The sequence below is a fragment of the Acinonyx jubatus genome, chromosome A1 (genome assembly GCF_027475565.1).
Source record: "Acinonyx jubatus isolate Ajub_Pintada_27869175 chromosome A1, VMU_Ajub_asm_v1.0, whole genome shotgun sequence".
Taxonomy (NCBI): domain Eukaryota; kingdom Metazoa; phylum Chordata; class Mammalia; order Carnivora; family Felidae; genus Acinonyx; species Acinonyx jubatus.
The window spans coordinates 114,375,742-114,390,424 of NC_069380.1; the positions used below are offsets into that span (position 1 = coordinate 114,375,742).

Genomic DNA, 14,683 nt, shown 5'->3' on the forward strand with positions numbered 1-14,683 from the left:
AAACAAAACAAAACAAACACCCAAAAGTCTCGGTGTAAGGGGCATTAATAACCCTCTGCTGCTTTTAGGGCCAGGTCTGTGAGCCCCACCCCTCGACCTCCAGCAGGGCTTTCCCATACCACCCCACCAGACCCTGTAGATGTTGGGTAGAACATTTTCAGGCCGGGCTGGCTTCTTGATACCCAGGGTACCCCTTCCTTTGGGCTGTGTCAGGGGCCTCCTGGTTTGGGACTTTGTGTCCTCCCCCTCCTCCATGACCCCAATTTAGTTACCTTCTGGCCCCTCCCTCTTCCCCACAGCGGGGGAGGAGGAGAGGGTGCGTGGAGCCACAGCTTTGGCCTGTGAGAGGTCACAGTTGCACTCCCATAGTAGAGACAATTGAACCATGAAGGTGCCGAGAGAAGTTAAGAGCTACAGCCAGGAGCATGATGTTCCCCGAACTGCCCCCACTCCCTTTCTTCGCTCCACACACAGGCTGAGTTCCCTGCGTCTGGCAGAGAATGGGCTTGTCTGGCATGTGCGTAGCATGTCTGCATGTCTGTGGCAAAAGGGGAAATACAGAGTGTGAGTGTGTGTGTTGGCCTGGTCTCTGCTCCCTCCCAGCCTCACCCCATAGTCATTTTGTTCTGTGACTGGAGTCCCCGCCAACCCTGCCCTCCTCCTTTCTCAAGTTTACACAGCTTAGGTCTCTGCTGGGGCCACCAAACTGATTTCTCAGGGATGAGTGGGGCCTTGGCATCCTAAGAGACAGACCTGGCTTTTCTGAACTTCTTTTCTAGTTTTACACCTCTCTTTTTCCTTCAAAGGTCATGGTGGCAGGGTTGGTGAGACCTAAGGGCCAGTGGTCAGTTTATGAGGGCTGAGAACCCAGAGGCCCGGGGCCTATGTCTGAGCAGTTAAGTTTCTCTCTTCCCCTGCCCATGTTTGCACCCCTAGTCCTGCCCTGGGATTTTGGTTGAGGTCACAGTCCAGTGTGACCCCACTGAAGATTATCCTGTACCCTGCCCTGAGATAGGGCTCCAAATGTCCTGTTTCCATTTTCTTTGATACAAGCGAGGGAAGCAGGGCCCAAAGAGGGGCCCTAGACATTAGACCAGGCTCCGGACTGGCCATCTTTATTGAAGACCCTAACTCCTACAGCCCTCCCTATGCAGCCACTTCCCAGTCGTTGGATGTTTAATCAATGACCAACATTAGTTGATAAATGACAGTTGTGGAAAAGGCAGATCCCTCAGACAAGGCATGGATTTAAATCTGAGTTTTGTTACTTTGTAACCTTAAGCAGGTATCTGAGCCTGAGGATTAAATAAGCATATGCCCAGAAAGCAATTAGTGTGGTGCCAGACACATAGGAAGTGTGCAGAAAGACGTGGGCTACAATTGTTATTACTGGTACCTATTTAGTGCCAGGCTTCAGGCACAGGGCAGATAGGAGAGTCACCCTTTCAATTCATGGGTGGTAGTAGTGAGGGGACAAAGAGACAAATGAGCAAATAAAAACTATTTCTGTGCACTGTGGTCACTGTGACCATAGGAGGGGATAGATGAGGGGGCCCCAAAGCCAGGCAACAGAGTACAGTTTTTCTGTCTGTGCACTGCAAAAAGGCACCTGGTAAACAGAGCTAGGGACACTGAAAGACAGTCCATGATCTATCAAGAGCATGGGGCACCTGGGTGGCTTAGTCGGTTAAACATTCAAATTTGGCTCAGGTTATGATCTCATAGTTCATGAGTTCAAGCCCCGCACTGGGCTCTCTGCTTTCAGCACAGAGCCTGCTTGGGATCCTCCTCTGTTACCCCCTCTTTCTGTCTCTCCCCACGCTCTCTATCAAAAATAAACATTGGGGCACCTGGGTGGCTCGGTCAGTTGAGCATCCGACTTTAGCTCGGGTCATGATCTCACACAGTTTGTGGGTTCAAGCCCCACATCAGGTTCTGTGCTGACAGCTCAGAGCCTGGAGCCTGCTTCACATTCTGTGTCTCCCTCTCTCTCTGCCCTTCTCCTGCTCGTGCTCTGTGCTCTGTCTCTCCTCTCTCAAAAATAAATAAACATTAAAAAAATTTTTTTTAACTTATTTAAAAATAAATAAATAAACATTAAAAAAAAAAGAGTGTATTTATATGGGGTGCATGGCTGGCTCAGACAGAGGAGCATAGGACTCTTGATTGCCAGGTTGTGAGTTTGAGCCCCACATTGGGTGTAGAGATTACGAAAATAAGTAAACTTAAACAACAAGAAAAGGGTGGACCTACATCTCCCAAAAAAGAGTGCCTTTTCTACTTTGTACAGAGGCTAGCAGTAGCCCTGTAGATTCGGGCCAAACTGACACTGGGAATGGAAGTCAAAGAAGTGGGAGGTGACACATGCCATGGTCTTCAGTGAGGAGTTCATGAGATAAGCTTGATGAAGGCCCTCCTGGCCAGAGAGAACAGTACCCTCAGCCATGGAAACGTGAAGGGATTTTTGGGGTGTCTGAGGGAACCACAAGCGTTGGATAGTGTTGGTCTGCAGGGCCCAGGGATTGCAGGCAGTCCTAGGGCTGATTAGGGAAGTCAGCTTGAGCTGGGGAAGGGGCTTGGCTGGAGCTTATGGGTTCTGAGGAATCACTACCGGAAGTGATGGAGGTGAACCCCAGGGCACATCCATCTGTGAGAAGACTCACTAGGACAGCAAATCACCTCAGGGGTTAGGAGAACAACTTTGGTGCCAGTCTCACTTAAGTTTCCTCATCTGACAAATGGGGATGATACTACTGCTGAGGCTGAATAAAGGATTAAATGAGTTTATGTACCTAGCTGTTTAGCCTGATGCTCTACTCATAAAAGCTTCATAAATGCCAGGTGTGGATATCATAACCAGGACAGGATCCTGGACTGTCACACTCCTACCCAGAATATAGTGAAGGTGGGTGCAGGGCTCCTCTTTCTCTGCAAGGTGCTGGAGACTTCAGAAATTTGATAGCTGAATCTAAGCTGATTGGTTGCATAACAATGTGAAACCTAAATATTCTTTTTTGGAGGCAAGGAATGAGGTGAGAACAGTGAACCAGGATGGCTTCACTTCTTGTGGAAGGGGTCTGGGTGGGGATGGTCTCCAGAGACCTCCCAGGAGTCCTTTCTGGGTGCCCCCACTTGTTTGTTATAGGGAAAGTTCTCTGTGGATGGCCTGCACATGACATTTCCTTTCAGGTTGTGTTCTCCCTGTGGATACTTCTGCCTCTCTCTTCTTTGGTTCCTACCTGGGTTGAATAGGTGAGAGTCTGAGTCTCCCTCCAGGAGAAGACCAAGGTTCCAAGATCCAACCTCTAAACTGGGCCAGGCGTATACCAATACCCCTTGCCTGAGAAAGTCATCATTGGGATCATTTGGCTCATCTTCATTGCAGCCTGCCACCCCTTGGCCTTTGCCCTCCTGACTTCAATGGGGGGGGGGGGGAGTGGGGGCCAGAGGTGGGCAGAGGTCTTACACACACACACACACACACACACACACACACACAAAGTGGGTAATAATAATTCCCTTAGGTGGAGCTACTACCCACTCTCCATGAATATCACCAGCATGAAGCTTTTTTTGGGTGTGCAGAACCTGATTCTGCACTGACCCTGGACTGTAGGAGCCCTTCAGGACTGAGTTTCATTTCTTTGCTCCTAGTCCTCTGAGGCCTGCTGCTAACTCCTGGGGAATAAGTTCCCCCTCACAGTCAGTGCTCAGCTTCCCCAGAAAGGTAAGTAGAGGTGGGCTAAGTACTTAGAGATTCTGGAGGATCTAGACCTGGGACTCTGCCTCCTTTTTCTTATATGGTTAGTGCCCAATACAGTACCTGACACTCAGGGTAGGGCCCAGAATGTCTCTCTTTAAGCAGTTTAGGGGTGGTAATCTAGAGGTGTTCAATTTTCTTAAAACTGTGTTCCCAAAGCAAGTACCTTGCTTTTACCCACATGGTTCGTTTGTTTGAGGTGGCTTTGAGGAAGGGTGCTGGAGAGAAGAGAGGAGAGAAGAGAAGAGGGCTAAACACCTCCCTTAGGAGCCATTCTTAGCACTTAGTTAAGGAAGGATACTTCTCAGCATTTGTGGAAAGGAGGGAATGTCCACGATGTCTCTGGAGGGGTCACTGCCTGTGGCTTGGAAGGTCAAGATTGGTAAAGAAGCAACACATTTCAGATGAACTCTGCCCTTTGACATCTCCCTAACTCCCCTATGCCTGGTTGGGTCAAGGTCCCAAGGCCAAATTTAGAAGGCTTGGGGAATGGGCTGCTCCCAGAAGACCCAGGCCCCAAGGCCCTCTCCTGCCTTGGAGACAGGCAGGCCACACAGAGAGGAAGCAGTGAGGTGGGAGTTGGTTTCAGTTCTCCCACCCAGGCTGTGCCAGTGGCTGGAGGCACGGGGTTAGAGGCTGTTAACTCTCTCTTATCTGAGCTGCAGTAGATTCGCGGGTGTACATATAACCCTAGGCAGACTTCCTGGGCACGCTACCCGTCTCTTATTAGGGTCTCCAGTCGGGTTTTTTTGTTTTGTTTTTGTTTTTTGCCTGGAGGAAACATAAACCCACCTACAAATTCCACAGAACCAGAGAAACTTCCCACTTTGGGATTATCTGCAGTTTGGGATTATATGAGCCTGGGGCTTGCTCTGTGGGCCCCTGAAGTGAAGAGAAGACATCTGCAGCTTTAGGATTAGCCCAAGCTGGGCAGATGGAGGGGGCACTGAGTGAGGGGAAGGATATTCGGGCACAAATCTGTACCCTGGGCTTTTGTTCTCTTTCAACCAGTTTCTACTGAGTACTGCTCTGTGCCAGGCACTGTTTCAGGCTCCGTTTGTAGGCCACAGTCTCAGGGATCCACAATGTAGTTGCCTTAGCCCCAGGAGTCAGGGCTTGGACTGGCGCTGGAGTAGGAGAGAAAATGTCCTTTCTTAGATCGCTTTCCTCATCTGTAAAATGGGGACAAGAATCTTCTCTCCTGGTCTTCCCGGGAACTAGAGCCTACTGAGTCCCGGAAAGTGCTGGGGGAAGGGTGGGGTCTTTGAACCGGAGTCTAGCTCCAAGTGCCCTAGGCTAGGAGTTCCAGGCCCTACGCGCACCAGAGCTGAGGGGCGAGGCCAAGCCCTCCCTACTGGTCCAGGTAGCTTCCGGCGTGCTTAGGCAAGGGGGCAGAGGGATCGCGGATTTCCCCGCGAGGTAGGTCGTCGAGACCAGGTCGTCACAAAATAGGGAAGGTCCTCTTATTTTTTGTAAAGTTGCGGAAAAAAGAGATGAAGACGGGGCGCGCTGGGGAGCTGAGCCTGGGCCGACCTCGTCAGAGCGTGGGGAGCTCGAGGCGCAGTGGCTGCGGCTCCGGCCTCAGAGCCTGCGGCGTCCAAGTGGCCAGAGCTGAGCTGGGAGGGAGGCGGAGGGAGGAGGGAGGGGAGCTGAGGTGGAGGCGGGCGGGGTGGAGGGGGGGGAGAGGAGGGAGCGTCGAGTCCGGTCCGGGTTTTGCCGGCAGCCCCCGGGCAGCGTTCAGAGCTCCTGCCCGGGCGGGCGCGCGGCGGCGGCGGCGGCAGAGGCGGCGGAGCCTGAGCGGGGATGTAGAGGCGGCGGCACTGGCGGCAGCAGAGGCGGCGGCGGCGGCAAGAGCAGGCGCCCGAGCCCAGCGAGAAGAGCGGCCGAACCTTGCCCCCCGAAGCCGGGCCCCGCGTCCCAGCCCTGCCCAGCCTGCGCCCAGCCATGCGCGCCGCCTGCTGAGTCCGGACGCCTCACGCTGCGCCCTCCGCCCGCCGCGCCGCGCTTCGCTCGGGGGTGATTAGTTGCTTTTTGTTGTTTTTTAATTTGGGCCGCGGGGAGGGGGAGGAGGGGCAGGTGCTGCAGGCTCCCCCCCCTCCCCGCCTCGGGCCAGCCGCGGCGGCGTGACTCCGGCTCCGGACCCGGGCACGGCGGGCGGCGCGGCTGGAGCGGAGCGCACCGCGGCGGTGGTGCCCAGAGCGGAGCGCAGCTCCCCGCCCCACCCCTCCCCCTCGGCCTCGCGGCGGCGGCGGCCGTGGCGGCTTGGACGACTCTGAGAGCCGGTAGGTGTCGGGCCACGGCCCTCCCCCGACCCCCCCGGAGGCCGGCCCCCTCCCCTTCCCCGCCTACCTCCCTCTCCTCCCTCGGGGCCCGGTGCGCGGCCGGGGCCGGAGTTCGCTGCAAGTCGGCGGAAAGTTTGGCGGCGCGAGCTCCCCCGAAGTTCAGGTGCGGAGAGCCAGGGACGGGAAAGGAGGGGTCCGTGTTTGGGAGGGGCGGGGGGCGCCCGCAGGCTGAGCCGCGGAGCCCTGTAGCCTGGGAGCCCTAGCGCTGGTGATCGCTCGGTGGCCGCTGCTATACTCAAGCCTCCCCAAGCCGCAGTCGGCTCGGTCGCAGATCACTGAGTACAGACAAAAAGAGGGGTTTTAGGGTCGGGGACTGCGGTTTGGGCGCCGTGGGTTGGGACCGAGGCTCTCCCTGCGGGGTACCGTCCCCTCCCCAAGTACTCGAGCTTGAGGGCGCTGGGGCGGCGGGAGCCCGGGTCCTCACCTCTTGGTGTTGGGCGGGCGCTCCGCCTGCGGGGGCGGCTGATTGGAGATATGCGGCGCGCACTCCCCCCGTCAGACCCCTCGCAGCCCTGTGTTTTGGGGGCTACAGTAACTGCTGCCCTGGACCACGCGTGGCTGAGTCTCACCCCTCCACTTGGAGGGGGCGGCGGCCACTTCTATATTTCCCCTATGGTTCCTCGCCCCCGCTGCCCGCCGGGTGCCTGGCGGGCTGATCAAGTTTGACCTTTTTTTTTCCCCCCTTCTTTTTTACCGTCTAAGTATCAACCCCCACCACAACCTCCGCTCTCCGAGGCCTCTCTTTCCCGTCCTCTCCAGCCTTGGGGAGTCTTTCAGCCTGTCTCCCGAGCTCCGCGTGGCCAAGCAGCGTGCAAAGCCAGGGAGGGAGACTGGGGGTGTTCCTGTAGCTGCGGAGTGTGGGAGGCGGGTGTCCCAGGCGCCTGCCTCGCTGCTTTGGCCCCAAATTTACCCATGAAGTTCGGCCCCAAGCCCCCCTCCCCTTTGCTTCCCTAGAGCGAGGGGCTGAACCGCCGCGAGAAGAATGTGTTAATTTTCTTGCTGGGGGAAGTTGTCCTCTCCCGGAGTGGGCTGCTTTCCGGCGGGGAGCGCGGGGTGCGCCTGGCTTTGTTTATTTGTAGAATCGACAGAAAGTGAGTGACCCCAGTTTTTAAATTGGGGGGCTGCTTCCGGGACCTGTCAGAAGAGCTGAAGGGCCCAATAAGGGAGCAAGATAGCTTTTTTTTTTTTCTTTCCCGCTCGGAAGGGGTGCGCGGAGTTGGGCTGGTGCCATGGGCTGCAAGGAGGCAGCAGCAGATTTGGGGGGTTCTGTAGGGACTCATCCGTCAAGACCCACACCTCCCTTTTTCTCCCGAGACAAGGGTCTGAAGGCAGCCGCGCCCTACTTTGCCCCCAGGATCCTGGGTAGTCTGCGAGTCGCATCTTCGTGTTGGGGGAGAGCTGAACCGGGATCCGGCAAGCCAGCTTCTTGACCTCCGCCTTTCCCTGAGCGGCGGGCGCTGTTCGGAGCCCTCGGTTTTGTGGTGGGCCCAGCCCCCCCGCGTTTGCTCAGGAAGCGCTGGGGAGGGGGGCTTGTGTGTTCGTTCGGCCCTCGCCCCCGCCGGAGCCGCCCCGGGCGGCTGGCAAACAGAGTCCCTTTCAAGTTTTCCGCTGGGGCCGCCTGGCGGGGGCTGCGTGCGCGGTCGCTGCGGACTTGTTTGGAGCGCTATTTGAACGCCCGGCGCCACCTCAGCTGCCCCGGCCCGCGGGGGCGGGGGTATCCTTCCGTGCAACTGAGAGCATTTCAATTAGATGTTTTTACCGGTCGCACTGGCCTAAGCTTCGCGTGAGCCCCCTCCCGAAAGACCCCGTATCCTGGGTCCCAACTGCCGCAGGAACCCCAGGAACTGGTACCCGAGGTCTCCTCCCAACTCTTTTTTTGAGAGCTATGAGGGGAGACTGAGGTCGGTGCTACCTACTACTGTCTAGTGTTGATTTAGCAGTTTCCCTGGATGAGACTCAAGCAGGAGCTGAGGGGGGGGGGGTAATGGCCCGCTCTGCAGCTGTCACCCCCCTCCCAGAACGGAAATCGTTCTCTCCTGGGGAGGAGGGAGAGGGGGTGATTTTTGTCCTGGGAAGGGGTGGGAACAGCTGAGGAAGGTTGGCGTCTGAGTTCTCAGTCAGCCCTGGGGAGCTTGGTAGAAGCACCCCAACCTCATCTTGGCATGAGCTGGGGCTCTCCCAGGGAAGCCCCTAAGCCAGCCTTGTGGCTCCCTCTCCAAAGCCACCTCCCTTTCCAAGGTGGGGGCAGAGGTTCCTCTGCAGAAGACAGACCCTTGGCTGGCTGGCTGTCGGTTGGCGCCTTATTTATGTGTGTATTTGGGCCCGGCTGTTTTCCCGGCTCAGCAGGTGACCCTGGCCTGGGCCTCCTATCTCTCCCCCGACAGAGCCTGTTGACTTACCCGTGGGCCAGCGGCCTCGTCTTTATCACGTGAGGCCTGGAATGTCCACCCGCCTGGGCTGGGCCGGGTGGGGGAAGGGAGAAGGAGGGGAGGATTCTGCATCCAGGGCCCAGGCCAGCACAGGCCTCTGTTCCATGGGTTCCCACTGTAAGCCCCAACTCTTGATTCCTCTTTCTAGCTTTTTGCCTGCCTTCTACCCATTTGACAAGTATGAAACTGAGGCTTATAGGAGTGTGGCAAGCAGGGTTGTATCTGCATAAAGAACCAAGCCTCTGAGAATTAAATGCCCCACCTTCTTTAGAGCCCCACCTAGCTATTTATGGGAGAGTGGAATGGAAATGGGGGTCTCTCTGGGGGGAGGGGTGTGGGCTGAGCTGAGGTCAGCTGACTTTTTAAGGATTCTAGATAGGTCGGAGGAATGAGGGGGTATACTGATGAGCCAGACCCAGGCCTGCTTTCCTAGAGCCCCCTGTCTGGTGGGGTGACGATTAAGGCAGAACTAACTCCCCAGTCCTGGTGCTCTGGAGCATGGCCTTATTGGCCAGGGATGGGGCAGGGCTCATTTACTGTTATTACTGTTATTATTGTCTATTCTCTATATGTAAATAACTTATTCATTCATTGCCCCAACATACATTTTTTGAGCACCTACTATGTGTCAAGCCCCACCTTTCTAACTCTGCCCCTGCTTGGGAGGCAGGCCCAGGGTAGAAGCCCCTCCCTCTTTCCCCACCCACTGGGGCCTGGATTGGGGCTTCCCACCCTTTTTTTCTGGTGCTCTCCCTCCCTTATCCCTACCACCTCTTATCCCTACCACCTGGTGCTGTCCTAGCCTCTCTCTCTCTCTCTCTCTCTCTCTCTCTCTCTCTCTCTCTGTGTGTGTGTGTGTGTGTGTGTGTGTGCGCGCGCGCGCGTGTGTGTGAAGTGTCCTTGATTAAGTGTATTAATAGTTAAACTCTCACTCATAGCTGGAACTCACCAGACCACAAAAAGCCTCCCCAGTTACTCACGCGCTACTGCCCAACAAGAATATCCCACTCAAGTTTTTTTTTTTTTCTTTCTCTTACTTCCCCCTTCATTCCCCCCAACACTGAGCCCACCTCCCAGGCTACAGGCAATGAAAAAGGACTGACCCCCTCAAAGACCCAGGAATCTCCCAGCCATTCCACCTGCCCCCTAAAGCCCAAGGCAGTGTCAGCTGCTAGATGAGGCTGTGTGGGTCTAGTCTGTTGGTCTGGGATGTGGGAAGCTGGGTGGTGTGTGTGCTTATGACTCAGGGCATGTGGTATCTGTAAATCTGTGTGTTGAACGTGTGTCCGTCTGCCTGCCTTGGGGGGGTGGGAGTCTGAGCATGTGTATATTTGTGCATCAGGGCATGTGTATCTGTGGATCTAGGAGTTGTGTATGTCTGCATTGCATCTGTACATGTGTGTTTGTGAATCTGAGTACATATCTGAAAGTTGGATTTGTCCTTGTGAATCTGGGAATGTGCATATTCTGAGTTGTGTGTGCTTAGAATTTTGGAGTGTGTACTTGTGATTTGTGTATATCTGTGTTTTGTGTATTGTAAATCTGGGGGTGTTTGACTCCCTGAGTAGTGAATCTGAATTGGGAAAGTGGTATGTGAATCTGGGAGTGGGCATATCTGAGCTGTGCGGGCAGTGGTCTGTGTCTGTCTTTGGTGGCTGGTGTCTGTGTTCCTTTCTTTTTCTGTATCCGTCTGCCAGTCTGTCTTTCTGAGTCTCTCCCTCCCTCTTCCTCTCTGGTTGAGGCTGTGTGTGTGTGTGTGTGTGTGTGTGTGTGTGTGTGTGTGTCTGTGTAGCATTGAACCTCTCCCACCCCGTCCTTCCCCTCCTCTGCCCTCCCTGGCAGTAACTGGGCAGCCTCCCCGTCTGCCTGCCTGCTGGGAGTTTTGGAAGCTGTGGAGGGAGACAGGCTGGGGCCGGGGTGACAGCGCGTATCCACGGCGATGGCAGCCTGTGATTATGGGAATAAAAGGATTTTAAGGTCATGGGTGTATTTTTTTTTCTTCTGTTTTGTTTTTCCCCCCTTTGGTGGAGCTGGTGGCAGCAAAGGGCCAGAGCTGTGTGTCTGCAGGTTGGGAGTCTGTCCCCATGCAAGTGAACATGGATATGTGGTGCTTTCCTGGAAGCATGAATACATGTGTGTACATGCATGAGCAGAGCCTGTGAAAGTATGTGTTCTACGTGTGTTCTAGCTGCCTGCTCCCCATGTGAGAGGCCACAGGGCTATTCCCTGGGGGAGAATTCCCAGGAAAACTTTTTGCTTCTGGGAGAGACATGGAGCTGGAACCCTGCAGTCCTCTATATCCTTAAGAGCCGTCTGGCCTGATCCCTGCCTACCCGACCTTCCCTCCACAGTAGGGTGTCTTTTGCCAGAGACTGGCTGGGCCCAGTCACCTGGGCCAGGCCACATCTTGGGGTGTCAGTGCCCCTGGCCCTGCTCCAGTCCCTGTAATTGCATTCTGCCGCCTAATCCCCCGCCAGCTCAATTAGATCGCAAATTCTTCTTCATTTCCTGCCTCTGATGCTGGCCTCCCTCTGGGCTCGCAGGGCCTGGGAGAGAGGGAGGGGATCCTGCCCCCCTCCTGCCCGCATCAGGGGCTCTTAGAGGGTGTGATTAGTTGCTGGCACACTGGCCCTGGGGTGCAGGTTGGAACCTTGGGGGCCGACAGGACAGCTCTGTTGGTCTTCTTTGGACTAGCCTCAGTATTCCCATGCTGGGGGAGGGGCTTGTGTTACTGGTACATGGGCTCTAGGTAGACCAGACATCACTCTGGGCCAGGCCCCTACACACTGCCCTCACCCCGTGTCCCCACAGGCTCTGCTCGTGTTCTGTTTCCAGAGCAGTTGCTGGTCACCCTCTGGCACAGTAGTCGTGACCTTGTTTTTGACCTTTCATTGGTGTCTGTTCTGGAGGTCAGTAGGACCACTGAGCTCTTCTCTACTGGGTCCTCTTAACTTCCTCCCTGGTCTCAAGGGAGACTCTGACCTCACCCAGACAAGTGTGTTTGAGCACTGGCTCTGGAGTCACACCTCGTTCCAAATCTTGGCCACGCCACTGTCTAGCTGGGTATATGACCTTTGGGTGAGTTGTGTTCTCTGTGATCCTCAGTTTCCTTATCCCTGAAATGGGATAATAAGAGTGCCTGCCTCACAAGGCCATTTTCAGATGGACACAAGGATAGTTGGTCAGTGCCCAGCACCAGTAGCTAACCCACAGCATGCAATAAAAGTTGGTTTTCCTGGTGACAAGGGCTTCATACCCCTAGTGAAAAGGAAGAAAAGAGTTGGTGGCTCACACATAGCATTTCCGTTTCCATTCTGCTCATTACCAGGTGTGTGACGTTGAGCACATCACTTTGCCTCTCTGGGTTTCTCTTCCCCATCTGTAAAATGGGACTGGTAATAGACCTGACCTCCTAGAACACGCGGGAGGGCTATCTGCATGCAGATGCTTGGCCCCAGCTGCCCGCCCCAGCAGGTTTTCACCATATTGGTTACCTTCCTTTTTCTTTCATCACACCAAGCCTAGGGTGGTGTGGGACTGGTGAAGGCTCAGGCGCAGGGACAGGGGGACTGGCCAAGGTCATGAGGCCCGGGTGGGGTGGGAGGGCTAGGGGATGACCTGCTGGCTTGCTCACTCGTTTACTCGCTGGCTCAGCTGAGCTGTGAGGCATGGACTTCCCTCCCCGCTGGTCTCTGTGGAAAGTGGTGGCTTGGCTGATTTTTTTCTGTAAAGGGGAAGCTTGATGTCTACCCTCTCCTTCCCCAGGAGGCACCCGTGGCAGCGGCTGTGCTGACAGGCCTCCTGGCCTTCTTGCTTGGGTAGCTGGCAGCTCTGGAAGGCCGACTGCACACAGATCAGCCACAGGGAAGAGGGAACCGCTAAGGTCCCCCGCCATCACTCATCCCCACGGCCCCTCCCACCCTCAGCCTGGTCCCTTTGGATAGAAAGACAGAAAGGAGCCACAGCAGGAGAGTTGGGGAGACTGGCTCTGCCGGAGGTGGTGGAGAGGGATGGGGTGTGGATAGGGGGTCAGGAGCCCTCTGCTGCAGGGTCCCAGGATCTCCCTGGCTAGTCTTCTTATTTCTATGACCTCTGTCACTCACTGGCCTAGGTTCTTTAATATTTCATGGCCTGTGGAGCCAGCCCCCTGCCCTAGCCCCCTTTGTCTGTCTGCTTCCCCCCTTGGGGCATCCCTGTCGCTGAGTTGCTGAATTACTGACCCCAAGAGGCTGCCTTCCCGTTCCCCCAACTGGCCCCAACACCTTCTGTACCCCTCCTGACTTGTCTCCCCACACCTCTACTTGTCACACCTTCCACCTCATACACATCATCGTCTCCCCTTCTCTGACATCTCTGACCATCTCCCTGCCCTTTTCCTCCATTTTCCTCTTTTGTTGGCCTCCTCCTCAGCGGAACAGAAACCGTGGCAACTGGTCCGTCTGCCTGCTCCCCTGTCCACCCCTTCCTGCCCCCTCCCCCTAGCTGTGCTGGGCGTGAGAGCTGGTTTTATTTATTTTTCTGTTTGTTTGGGAAGAGGGCAGTGGCAGTTCTGGGCCCTGGCTGCTGCGCTCTGCCTAGAGCGGCGGGCAGACGGGCCGTGCTGGCCTCCCAGGAATGTGGCTGGGACGCCCCGCGCTATATTTACTCCCCTCCAGCTGCCGGCCCCAGCAGGGCAGAGCCAGGCCTGCCCGGTGGCCCTGGGGGAGCCCTGTACCCACCCTCCCCTGTCCAGCAGACCCCACGTAGCCCTTGGGCCCACCACTCCCTCCTTTCCCTGTGACCTCTTCTGACCTCCTTGGACTCGCCTGGCCTGCCAACAGGAACACTCGTGTGCCGTGCCAGTATAGACGCAAAGTGCGGGTGCTAGGGCCTGATTCCTGTGGGGCAGCACCTGGTAGCCCCACACCCCCACCCAGGGGCCTAGCTTAGGCCTGTAATCTGGTGGCCAGAACTATGCAAAGCATCTTTCTGGGGCTCTCCCCACCAGGCCTGGTCCCTGATCTTGCCACAGTGCCCTCAGCTCTGCTGCTCAGCAATGCTGGCAGGGGTAGGGTGGGTTGGGGCCTGGGGCAGCTTTGAGCAGCTGTGTTCTGTGCACTGCTCTCCCCCTCCCACGTAATGTGCCCTCTGCTAGACCTCCCGGGTTTCTCACATAGACATCTGTGTGCACACCTGAGTGCTTGGACATACATGTGCAACACATATGAACACATGCTGGATTATACCTTCCTTGGAGGCAGGGCCATGCCTCCTGTCATTGATTCCCTCATTCATCAGATGCTCATGGGGTTTTGTGAGCCCGCGCCTTGCCAGCCATGCAATGGGATATGGCAGTGATTCCTTCTTGTACCCCCAGTGTCTGGCACCAGCCAAGTAATGGAAGAGCTTTAGCTTCTGCTGTAATCAATTGCTATCCCCCCATTATTACTATAGTAATAATAATAATAATAATAATAATAAAGTTTCCACAATGGTAATGGCAATGGCTAACATCCTAAACCCTTACTGGGGCAGGCACTGTGTTAATGGCTTTCTTTAGTCCTCACAGTAGCCCAGTGGTTGGATGCTGTTAGCATCCCAGTATACAGTTGAGGAAACTGAGGCTGGACAGTTTGTTACTTGCCCCAGGACTTGCCACTTGGGGTTGGGTCCTGGCACAGCTCTTGACTGGCTGTGAACACCATGAGAATAGACACGGTTGTTCTGCATGTTTACTGCACCGTCCACACTGCCTGGCATACATCAGGCACTCCCTGTGTTTGTTGACTAGAAGCCTTGCACTCCTTCTTGGGGCCCTCATACCCCTGGCAGGGGGCCTGAGGTGGTGTGTGTGTGGCGGGGGGCGATTGGCCAGTTGGACAAATGAATTAATGAATGATCAGATGATTCAGTGGGAATGAGTGCTCTCAAGGGACACTGGGTGGGAGATGTGCTTGTGCTGGCGATTGGACTGCTATGTGGAGATCAACTGTCCCAGTAGAGGATTCTGAGAAGTGGAATGGGGGGAGGGGCTGAGAAATGTGGCCAGAGACCAGTAGGCTGCTGGGGCCTAGCCCTTGGTGCAGGTCATGTCTTCTGCCAAGATCTCGGTTTTTCCATCTGTCAAATGGGCTTGGGAGGCTTTGTCCTCACTGGCTTTCAGTTGGCCTGGT

The 14,683-nt window shown here is 55.6% G+C and overlaps 1 protein-coding gene across 3 annotated transcripts in view; it reads left to right on the top strand.

Annotated features, from left to right (window-relative positions):
- Positions 1 to 5,487: 5,487 nt before the first annotated feature.
- The window catches only part of CXXC5 (CXXC finger protein 5), a 35,017-nt gene continuing 25,821 nt past the window's right edge, over positions 5,488 to 14,683 (top strand). Inside the window, exon 1 of one of the 3 annotated variants that reach the window (XM_027076562.2) lies at positions 5,488 to 6,042. The gene's annotated coding sequence lies outside the window, so the exon portion shown is untranslated. The other 2 variants (XM_027076559.2, XM_027076560.2) reach the window with 2 other exon arrangements.